The sequence below is a fragment of the Haliotis rufescens genome, unplaced genomic scaffold, assembly GCF_023055435.1.
Source record: "Haliotis rufescens isolate VD_foot unplaced genomic scaffold, xgHalRufe1.0.p SCAF_13, whole genome shotgun sequence".
NCBI lineage: Eukaryota > Metazoa > Mollusca > Gastropoda > Lepetellida > Haliotidae > Haliotis > Haliotis rufescens.
The window spans coordinates 3,677,058-3,689,863 of NW_025963813.1; the positions used below are offsets into that span (position 1 = coordinate 3,677,058).

Consider the following 12,806-nt stretch of genomic DNA (forward strand, 5'->3'; position numbering starts at 1 on the left):
GACTACCAATTACACATTTTCACCACCCAATCAACATTGTGACTAACAATTACACATTGTTACTACCCAATCCGCATTGTGAGTACCAATTACACATTGTTACCACCCAATCCACATTGTGGCTACCAATTACACATTGTTACCACCCAATCCACATTGTGACTACCAATTACACATTGTAACCACCCAATCCACATTGTTACCACCCAATCCACATTGTTACCACCCAATCCACATTGTGACCACCCAATCCACATTGTGACCACCCAGTCCACATTGTTACCACCCAATCCACATTGTGACTACCAATTACACATTGTCACCACCCAATCCACATTGTGACTACCAATTACACATTGTCACCACCCAGTCGACAGTGTGACTACCAATTACACATTGTGACTACCAATTGCACATTATTACCACCCAATCCACATTGTGACCACCCAGTCCACATTGTGACCACCCAATCCACATTGTGACCACCCAGTCTACATTGTTACCACCCAATCCACATTGTGACTACCAGTTACACATTGTCACCACCCAATCCACATTGTGACTACCAATTACACATTGTGACCACCCAATCCACATTATGAATCATAAACCTATATTATGAATCACCATATCCATGTTATACCAAGAAAGTAACTCTATTCAACAAGCATAGGTAAAGATTTTGGCCTATACTACCTTGAAGGTGCAACGCTCAAACACATAATACACCTACCAGCTGTCAACCAGGTAATGAATGACAAACATTGCCTGAACACAATTGTGATATGTTACCGTTAAAAATATTTTCCTGTGGTGGACTGTTGATATTGATCGAAACAAGTCGAACAATTGCCCACAAATACACACTCATGTGCACAATGTATTTCACAGCTGCACCTAATGAATAGTTATGCTATTGAAATGACATAAAATAAGTTTTGAGCCATCATCAGGTTTTAGGCTCCATGAAAGATGATCTGCTGCAGCAGCACATATAGAAACTGTATCTGTTTATGGTGATACACCTATCACAAACAGCCAGACCAGCTGAGGCTTTAAGTTTAATAGTGCTGAGTTCTATCTCTGATATGCTTGCTTCCTTGAAAAAAGTAAAGGCACCTCTTACCATATATTTCCATATGATAATAGCCAATTTCGTGTGTAATTGTATCCTGCATTAAGTTTCTGATAAAACACAATTGTCTTTTACTTCAAAGTGATAATTATGTTAACATGCAAAAACTGAAATTCATTATATCATCACATGCTGTGCAACTTTTCCACAGCAAGAGATATTTGACTTTCAATGGCATCCTCTGCTTCGTTGCATCACATGATGACTCATTCGGCGACTGACATTCAGGTGGCATCTGGAGAAACATATTAACACACTTTTCAACTGGTTTCAGTGGTAACTTAGCTATTTAAGAAAAGAACATATCAGTGTTATATAATGATGTTTTAAAAAACATACATGGATGGTCTAAATCCAGTTGTCTCAGACTCCTGGGGAACAGAAGAACACCTCTCTGGGGTTTGACACTTGACATTCCTCTGGTCTGACCTAGCCATCAGACAAAAAGGAAAGTACATTCTAACTTGTGCAAAGTTGTGTGTTTCAAACTTTTGAATTCATGTCAGTGAGTTTTGTGTTCATGAATACTTCTCTGTTTTTGTGATGAGCATGCACATGTGTGTGGCTGCCTGCACTATAGTCCAGACTTACGAGTGCCAGATACCATGCCCCAGTTTAACATGGATTCCCCGCTCAGATGTGTCAAACTCAATCTGAGCCAGCCAACCCAGTGGTTAAAGTGTTCACTCGTCGTTACCTAAGGCTCGGGTTTGATTTTGCAAATGGGAACAATGTGATATTGCTGGAATTTTGCTAAAAGTGGCATAAAACCATACTCACTCACTCACTCATTATGGGAGGGGCATCTACATCTCCCACATCATCATCTTGGCACAGAATTCTCTAACTCATGAGCTTGAATCAACAACTAATACAAATCACTGTGAAAAAGAGGTTGGCATAGATCTCATTTATCAAACATGACCTTGTCAGAGCAAGCCCTTGAATCCCTCAATTGAATCAGGACACAAAATGATTTGTTGGAAAAATGATTTTTCTGTGTGTTTAAAAAGGGGGATTGAAGTCAGGACAGTCTACTGCAAGATGTTTTCCCAGTTGTATTTAAGATGTGTGAAGGTGGAATACTGGTGACATCATAGACTGTCTCACAGCCCCTGAACCATATTATTTTCCCTTCCGCCAAGCCCTTACCTTCATGCTATAGCCCTACATTAAGCAAGTCTAAATTTTCCACAAGTTCGGGTTTATGAAATTCCCATCTCACTGGGGTTCCTTTTCAATGTGAAAGTAGTTGCTTGCTACTGTTAAAGTTATATATTATTTAGAGACCTTAGTCTAGTGATGTCACTGCTCGTTTCAATTATGACAGAGTAGGTTAGGTTGATAGGATAGAAACTTTTGGATTGTGTCATTCATCCAGACTCAAATTAGACTAACATTTAGTCCCAGAAATAAAGGTAATTCTTACTTAAAGATGATATATCTGCAAAAGAAAGAAAAAATGATACGGAGCCCAGAACAATGCTTAATTAGAGGTGAGGCAATCTAGACTTGCCCATCTATTTATTTTTTAATTTATTCTATAGGGTCTGGGAGAATTTATAAAAACAGAAAGGAGTTCTAATACGCATCACAGAGATACACACCAACAGTAATTGAACGCATGTTGGACATGATCAGCGGTTGACTTTAACCTCAAGGGACCCGTTCCACAAAGTCCTGTTAGACCTACGATGATCATAAGTCTATGTTATAGTATGGGAATTACGATAATCCTACCATAATCCTACCGAACTCTGTGTGATCATGGATCATGTCCAACTCAAGACTTTCATCTTGTCTCTGAAAAGAATATATCCTAAAGAAAAAACAGTTGTTAAATTATCTTAAAAAAATATGAAAAAAGGAGTCCATTGACTTTCTTTATTGTATACTTTTATGTGAAAAACTGAGTTTTCTGAAGTTGAGAATAGTGATATTTTCATTGAAGTGAACAAAACACTTGAATTTCTCATTTAATTCATCAATCGAGACTGTTCAAACGCAAATTGCCATTTTTTTACTTGACTATTCTTTCGCTCCCAATAGCGGTCTTGTAGTTTTCAAGAATATTTTTTATTAAAGTTGATTTTGTATATAATCATATCTACATGTATGAATCAGAATCCTTACCCTAAATATTCTTTGTTGCTTTTGTTTATATTTTTTTAAGACTTTGCAAACACAAAGCTACTTTTTTAGTCACAAATACAAGGGGTGGTAAACTGTCCCTGTGTGTTGGGTAGGGAGAATTAACATTTCAAGGTTTTACATTTGTAATGAAATGATTTAATTTTCCGGTAGACAAAAAGTATATAATAAATAGGATAGTCCATATGTCTCGTAAAATATCATGTTTCTCTCATCTCATGATAAAGGGGGAAGGAGATATGTTTTATGAGTGGGGTAGCCAAGAGTGAAAATATCTCCTTTCCCCTCGTCACTCGATGAGAGAAATATGATATTTCACGAGACACGTGAAATATCCTCTATCTATTATTTTCAGAGACTCAACAAATCTTCTATAATTGCTTGGAATTTCACTGAAACTGCAGTAATCTTGACTTGCTAACTATTCTACACTTGCTTGGGATGTTTTGGATATGTTTGTTCCAGGGTCTGTGTGACACAGATTAATTCTTAGACCAGCTCATAACTGCACATTTAAAGTGATGAATCTTGTCACTGTAGTCAGAGGTGACAGTTCCTATCAACTCTCTTGACCAAAAGTACTTCCCTGTCTGTATTGAAGGGGAAAGTTCTCATTGAACTAAAAATACAATCCCTGTAGGTAGGGTTTAGCACTATCCATTGCCAGTCTAATCGGAAACATCCACTGGGAAATAGGCAGGACAATGACAGTTCCTGGTCCCTATTCTCAATAAATCACACAGGAATGTGCTGAGACATCATAATTACCTCGGCAAGAAATTGGACATAACCTAACAGGTGGCTTCCCTTTCTGGAGGTATAACCACTGTCAAGTGAGGTAACCACCGACAAGAGAGGTATCCACCGACAAGTGAGGTAACCACCGTCAAGTGAGGTAACCACCGACAACTGAGGTAACCACCGACAACTGAGTTAACCACCGACAACTGAGGTAACCACCGTCAAGTGAGGTAACCATCGTCAAGTGAGTTAACCACCGTCAAGTGAGGTAACCATCGTCAAGTGAGGTAACCATCATCAAGTGAGTTAACCACTGTCAATGGCACAGTGGTACAAGAGTTGAGTTGCTTTGCTGAGCCAGGATTTCCTGGTCATGAGTTCGAATCCAGAGTACTAAGGGAGACATTAATAGCACAGTGGTACAAGAGTTGGGTTGCTTTGCTGAGCCAGGATTTCCTGGTCATGAGTTTGAATCCAGAGTACTAAGGGAGACATTAATAGCACAGTGGTACAAGAGTTGGGTTGCTTTGCTGAGCCAGGATTTCCTGGTCATGAGTTTGAATCCAGAGTACTAAGGGAGACATTGATAGCACAGTGGTACAAGAGTTGGGTTGCTTTGCTGAGCCAGGATCTCTTGGTCATGAGTTTGATTGAGTTGGGTTTATCGCCGCTTTTAACAGTATTCCAGTTATATCGCGGCGTGTCAGCTTAATGTGGGAGGAAAGCCCGAAGTGATGCAGGTTCCAGACGTTTACCACTTCGGTGAAACCCACGAGCATGGGTATGGTGCTGACAAACCTAGAAACATAATCGGGGCGAACCAGGATTCGAACCCACGATCATAGGTTTCTGCCCAAGGGACACAACTCTGCACAGCGAATCGCTGCGCCTTAGACGACTGGGCCACCCATGCCCCCCATGAGTTTGAATCCATAGTACAAATGGAGGGATGGATGACACAGAGGTGTCCAGGCTTCCCTGCAGCTGGTCATTGATCATTCACAGATCTACTTTGAGCTTATGATTTGTCAACACCAGTACGCTTTCATTAGTTTCTCTCTCTCACCTGTGTGTCTCTCGGGGCTTTCAACCACACCAAGTGGACACGCCGCAATATCTAGGACAGAAGCACTGTCCAAAATAACAATAAGCAGAGTTATTTAATGTAATATTACTTTGAATACTGTTGCAATCACCTTGTACTCATGTAGAAACAAATAAAACAATGTGGATTCCGAACCAATTCCTCTGAAACCAGTGTTTCATCCATCAGTATCAGACATGCATGGACATATTTCCGGGCAATCCATCACCTAAATTCCCAATCGATAAGATTTGGCCATCAATTCAGTTAGCCTCTTCTTGTCACAACTGACCAGACGAGCCAAGACACAGACCATCACTCAGAGTCTCCGCCCCTACATATACACTGCAACGGCAGTTCAAATGGCTACTGTGCAATTCAATTACACCCTTATCTGGTGAGCAAGGCTTAACCAAGTGGTAGGCCTCTGCAGGGTAGTGACTCTCGCTGCTCTCGTGTCGATGACTGTGCGATTTACATCCATAGATTCTCCTAATCAGGCTGGCTTCCCGAACATAATGACCAGTTTTACAAAAGGAATTTGTTTAAATTAAGCCACTCTGGTCATATCCTTGCTCCGATAGATCCAGGATTTTGGATAAGGGGCAGCACACTTGTGATGCCCAAAATAATGAAATTAACACTGGCATTCTGCATCTTTGGTTTACAGACACACAAAACATAAGGGTCGGAGTATGGTTCTCAGTAGGAAGCGAAAACATGGATTTCTTGTTTGTAATCAAATCTGTACCATACAATCCAGTGATTGATATTATGGGCATCAATCTAAGCAATTGGGATGCGATGACATGCATCAACCAAGTCAGCGAGCCTGACCACCCGATCCTGTTAGTCAACCTAACCTAACCTAATAGTCGCCTTTTAGCATGGGTTGCTGAAGACCTGTTCTGACCCTTATAACTCGTCACTATATGGCTGAGATACTGCCGATGTGACGTAAAACTTTAAATCACTCACTCACTCTCACCCTTATCTACACGAGCCTTCAGTAGAAAGTAACAACATAGAGTTGATAGCTTGCAGTATATACAAGATTGCTTTATACAGGTCAGCACATAGTGTTGGTGTTGTTGGTGTTGGTGTTGGTGTTGGTGTTGCCCCGAAGCAGTAAGCCTCACCTATGCTAGGTTACAGGTGAAACCTTATTTTTCTACTCTGTGAACAAATTGATAAGAAACTTATTCTCATCATATCCCTAGGTCAGAGGCACAGGTTGCGCTTGGAGGTCTATAACACTGAAGTTGGCAGAGTTGCATCCCTTTGCAATGCCAGGATCCCAGGATCTAAACCTGTTAGCATCATACCCTGGATTGTGGGTAAACGCCTTGTCTTTCCTTTTGCATGAGACTGACAAAGTATTTCTGAAATACTGTTCAAAGCAGCATTAAAACCAATGCACTCGTTCACTTACTGACAATATCTAAGAGTCGGTTTTGTACACAACCAATCTATAACAAACAATACATACAGTACAGAAATTGCATTTCATTACTCCTTGCTGTAGTAATCAATTTTATAAGTTTCATAGAAAGAGAAAACTTTTTAAATAACCAAATATCCAGAGTTATCTTGAATGAATTGAAAATAGATTTTGACATTATTTTCAAATTAATGCTCAATGGCTTATTTGTCAAATCATAAATCCATAACCATGATCAGAAGCAGGCCTCCCAAGGGTGAAGCTGGTAGTATTACAGCTGAGAGGCATTCGTCATGTCTTTGCCACCTGATTGACTTTAACATTACAAAATTAGCATTTGCAGAGGAGTCTCATTAACATGCTTCATATTACTGAAACACGGCCTTGTTTGAGGCCTACACTGGAGGGACTTACATGATTGTTACATTAGTCTGTCCCAGGGCTGTTCTGACAGTCTTTACTGTGGTGCTGGAGACGTTGAAATTGTTTACCTATTTAGTGCACATTTTAACCTCTTGGCCACTCAAGCACTGGCTGCTAAGTGAATCAGGAAAGCAATGAAGATTTTACTCATTCATATCTCAAGAGTCAGTGAGGTGAGGGGAAGATGGGTTTAAACCTTGCGTTCAAGTTTATTGCACTTCAAAAGCAATGTGAGTGTGTGGGTGCTTGTACTTGTCCAAACTTATGCACGTTTTATTTGCTGGCCCACTGAGATACCAAATCTCATTAAAATCAGATCTGAGGACATCCCATTACGGGTCACGTCAGCACGACCTTTCGCAAATTTTGACTGACCAATGGAATGACTGACAAGAAATCGACATTGGCCAATCAGAAGGCAGCTTTCTCGAGCTTTACGACACTAGTTTCAAACTGGCAACTACGCTTCGAAACAAATTTTGACGTATTCTCGGTTAAATTTTTTAAAACTGATAAGAAGAACATTCTGGAATGGCTTATAGATGGCAAAGATTGTATCGATATAATCATAAAACCTGTAACTGTCGTTCAGAATACCCCGTGTCAAATATATCCTGGTTGCATGATTAGAAAACACATTCCGACTGTCACTTTCATGATCTTGTAAGCGACGCTCTGATTGGTTGGATGAAAGGTCGTTCTGACCTGACCCGTAATGGGATGTCCTCAGATCTTTGTTTAGCGATAGCGAGAACTAAGATCTGATTTTAATGAGATTGCTGAGATACCATGCTACAGTTTAACATGGATAGTTATCCCTTTACTAGTTCAACGTCCCCTTCTAAAGGATTAAATTTCGTGGACACCCCACTTGGACACAGTATACTGACATGTTAGCTTGATATGGGAGGAAAGCTTGGAGTGAGTAGCAGATCCTGGAATGGTGCAGGGATGCAACTCTTTGCCGTGAACTGAACTCTATCCAACAATTTATTCTATTCCAACAATACCCTGATGAGGAATTACAAAAATGAACTTTGTACACATTTTTAGAATCAAACTGAGGTCTGGGGCTAGCCACACGACTACCTTACACTAACAGCCAACCGCACATGACAGTCTGTTTGATTGTCCATGGTTTCCAACACAATTTAAGTTTGGAATCCATCAGTATTTTAAGAGTCCAATAACTATCACATATGACATTGCCATGGGAATACCATTGGAATCTCAGCATCCTTGGCTGCATGCAATTTTATCATTAAAAACTGTGGATTAATCAAGCACCTCTCTCTTGAATGGGAACACTGAATGCACTCAATGGGATCCCTGAAATCAATGCATAATATCAGAAATTTGCTATTCACATGAACAATGGCGTTAATTACCACTGCTTTGGGTTAGCACTGTATTCGGAAAAGTCAACTTTACATTATATTGAATTTCGTTAAATCCTGAGATGGTGGTCCCCCATCAACAGAAGGCAATCGTTTGTCGGTGATTACATTGCATGTATTAACAGTGGCTATGCACAGTCCCATATTTGGAGAAGTCGAAGAAGAGATGTGAACAACAAATGCGAACAAATGTCTACTTGGCCTGTGAGTGAGTGAGTGAGTGAGTGAGTGAGTGAGTGGGTTTAGGTGGTTCAGTGAGTGAGTGAGGGAGGGAGGGAGGGAGTTCATCCTTGAGTTCCAAGGAATCACTTTTCATGGGTTTGAATCCAGACTCCATGAAAATTTAATTTGAACTCTGACCATGAGTCCTTGACAAAACTAAGGGATGGCATTATGCAATCCCCCCACTCTGTATCATAATTGAGTCTGGACCAAACAATCCAGAGACTGATATCATGAAAAACAATCCATGCCATCGGGGTGCGATGACACACTATGAACCAAGTTGTCAAGCATGACCACCCCATCCACTTGGTCATCAGTGAAAAAGACTGCGTGAAAGAACTTTGTTTGATCACTAAACTGTTGTCAACATAATTTGTACACATTTTTTAACATTAGGACAGAGAGGTATATTCAGTGAGGCTTGTAAATCTGGATGGCACCCCTCTGAATAAAATTGTCTGGATTAACAAAATTCCGGAACAACAAATCAACAATCAAATTTTCTGAAAAGTTGTTATCCAAAATGCAGGTTCCTGAATAAACAAGGTCTGTACTAACAAGGTTTTTTCTGTGTGTAGAATTAACCAGTATCTGTAACAGTACATTTCAACATTTTGACTACTGTTGATTTATTGATTTATATTGCAATTCTGCATGATGTTAATCTGACAATGTGTGACATTATAGTCGTGCATCTTGCTACTTAGACTACACATGACATGACAATGGTGCAAGACATCACAGTGCTTTATATGACATCACAATTACAGCACCATGTCAGTCTGACTCTATTTGACATCACTCTGACTCTGTGTGACATCACAAAACCTTATGACATCACTCTGACTCTGTGTGACATAACAAAACTGTATGACATCACTCTGACTTTGTGTGACATCACAAAACCTGATGACATCACTCTGACTCTGTGTGACATAACAAAACTGTATGACATCACTCTGACTTTGTGTGACATCACAAAACCTTATGACATCACTCTGACTCTGTGGGACATCACAAAACCGTATGACATCACTCTGACTCTGTGTGACATCACAAAACTGTATGACATCACTCTGACTCTGTGTGGCATCACAAAACCGTATGACATCACTCTGACTCTGTGTGACCTCACAAAACCGTATGACATCACTCTGATTCTGTGTGACATCACAAAACCGTATGACATCACTCAGACCTTATGATGCTTGTTAAAAAATATTTTTCTAATATTACACCAGTTGAGCTAATGGTGAACAGATGTGACCAGAAAGTCTACACTATCACTTATACTAAAGGACACGGACAGGAAAAATCAATATCTTAAAAAGCAACAGTTGAACATTAATATCTCACAGATCCACAACAAATCATGAAGCTGCCTTCAAGGGCTATCGCTCCTAAAAAACATGACAACTTATTATATATGATCACATCATTTGAATCACCCATCTTGTCTTTCCTTCAGCTTTGATTTTGCCAAAAGGGTTTTGATAAATGTCACAGCAGGAGTATACAATATTTATGTCTCACCATCAAAGATGTCGTAGATGATGATTCATATCAAGATATTTATTTCTGCGATGACTTTCTCCCAGATCCGACGTCTTCTATATCAAATGGGAGATGTCTGGAAAGAGAAACAGATCCGATTTTGATTACACTGTACAAACTGACTAATATGATATACGAGGGTGAGTAGAGAATTCTCTGTGTCTGGGTATGTCAACAATTTGTAATAGATGTATCTAGAATCTTGGAGAGATGGACTCTCTGTACTCAGGACTAAGGGTCAAACTACTGCTTTGATCAACTGAGTTAATTACCAAAATCAACATATTATTACTCCTTCTCTACAAACTGTTTCACTTCCAGGATAGAAAAAATATTAAATTGGTGATAAACTAAATCCCTGAAAGAATTTTTTTTTATTGACTCACCTACCAACCAGTCACCACTAACCCAACATCCCATGCCCTCCAACCACCATATCTCTCCTCCTCCCTCATTGCCACTAGTAACTAACTGAGGTGATGGACCCACCTACCACCCGGCCCCACTTCCTCCAACCACCATATCTCTCCTCCTCCCTCATTGCCACTAGTAACTAACTGAGGTGATGGACCCACCTACCACCCAGCCCCACTCCCTCCAACCACATATCTCTCCTCCTCCCTTATTGCCACTAGTAACTGACTGAGGTGATGGACCCACCTACCACCCAGGCCCACTCCCTCCAACCACCATATCTCTCCTCCTCCCTCATTGCCACTAGTAACTAACTGAGGTGATGGACCCACCTACCACCCAGCCCCACTCCCTCCAACCACATATCTCTCCTCCTCCCTTATTGCCACTAGTAACTGACTGAGGTGATGGACCCACCTACCACCCAGCCCCACTCCCTCCAACCACATATCTCTCCTCCTCCCTTATTGCCACTAGTAACTAACTGAGGTGATGGACCCACCTACCACCCGGCCCCACTCCCGCCAACCACCATATCTCTCCTCCTCCCTTATTGCCACTAGTAACTAACTGAGGTGATGGACCCACCTACCACCCAGCCACACTCCCTCCAACCACCATATCTCTCCTCCTCCCTTATTGCCACTAGTAACTAGGTGATGGACCCACCTACCACCCAGCCCCACTCCCTCCAACCACCATATCTCTCCTCCTCCCTTATTGCCACTAGTAACTAGGTGATGGACCCACCTACCACCCAGCCCCACTCCCTCCAACCACCATATCTCTCCTCCTCCCTTATTGCCACTAGTAACTAACTGAGGTGATGGACCCACCTACCACCCAGCCCCACTCCCTCCAACCACCATATCTCTCCTCCTCCCCTATTGCCACTGGTAACTAGGTGATGGACCCACCTACCACCCGGCCCCACTCCCTCCAACCACCATATCTCTCCTCCTCCCTTATTGCCACTAGTAACTAGGTGATGGACCCACCTACCACCCAGCCCCACTCCCTCCAACCACCATATCTCTCCTCCTCCCTTATTGCCACTAGTAACTAACTGAGGTGATGGACCCACCTACCACCCAGCCCCACTCCCTCCAACCACCATATCTCTACTCCTCCCTTATTGCCACTAGTAACTGACTGAGGTGATGGACCCACCTACCACCCGGCCCCACTCCCTCCAACCACCATATCTCTCCTCCTCCCTTCTTGCCACTAGTAACTGACTGAGGTGATTGACCCACCTACCACCCGGCCCCACTCCCTCCAACCACCATATCTCTCCTCCTCCCTTATTGCCACTAGTAACTGACTGAGGTGATGGACTGATGGACTTTTAACCAGTCATCAAACACAATTGTATTCACATCAAGAGGCAAGTTTATAAAACATTAATTGTAAAACCTAGGTATTACAATTGAAATGTTGTCATCAGGTCGATATTGCCTGCCTTGGAAGTTTATCAACATTCAGAAGAGCCTTCTGTTACTGTAGTGTGACATCATCAGAGGTTTAAAAAGAGGGTACCCGGGTAGGGTCGAGAAATAGGGGGTTGGACACCCTGGTAGTAAATTTGGACTCATCCCAGCCCTTGTGTCAAATATTGCTCAGTTTCACATTAAAGAAAAATATATAATGATACACTTAAGGGAATAATAAACTGCTGGGTGTGAAGGGCATTGTGTGTGTTCACCTCGGGTGTTTTAGTCAAGTCTATAGGACTACAGGTCATGGGTCTCTGACCATCCTGGTTACAAAGACACATCACAGGGCTGCTATTGGACCACTGGGATGCTGTGTCTGGGACAAAGCATCGGTTATTTCACCTGGGCTGACAGAATGCTGTATAACATCCACAAGGCACATGTATATGCAGCTGTATCACCCTGGTGACTTGGGAGCTGCTAGTCATCTATTATTCATGTCACAGTCGCTCAAAGACAAATGCTGGGTAATAAGGCATATATATGCAGGAATATTATACAGATGGAACATTAAAGATCAGCATCAACCAACGATTCCTTCATGCCACTTTGCTCTCTGTGATAAATGATGTTTAAGTATGAAGGCATATATGTGTAGATTACATGAACTGTTACGAATCATGGTTATATATGTTTCAGAGCACTCTGTTTCCATGGCAACCAAATTTCTTTATGGATATGAGAAATATGAATTTGACCATTTAACACTGCGTGATGTTGTATATTGGTGATCATATATGGTTCA

The 12,806-nt window shown here is 41.4% G+C and overlaps 1 protein-coding gene across 4 annotated transcripts in view; it reads right to left on the minus strand.

The window, feature by feature from the left end:
- The window catches only part of LOC124116921, a 189,967-nt gene that overhangs the window by 142,235 nt on the left and 34,926 nt on the right, over nt 1-12,806 (minus strand). For all 4 annotated transcript variants that reach the window (XM_046478559.2, XM_048394089.1, XM_046478562.2 and 1 more), the window contains one exon: nt 10,131-10,227. The gene's annotated coding sequence lies outside the window, so the exon portion shown is untranslated. The remainder of the gene's footprint in view (nt 1-10,130; nt 10,228-12,806) is intronic.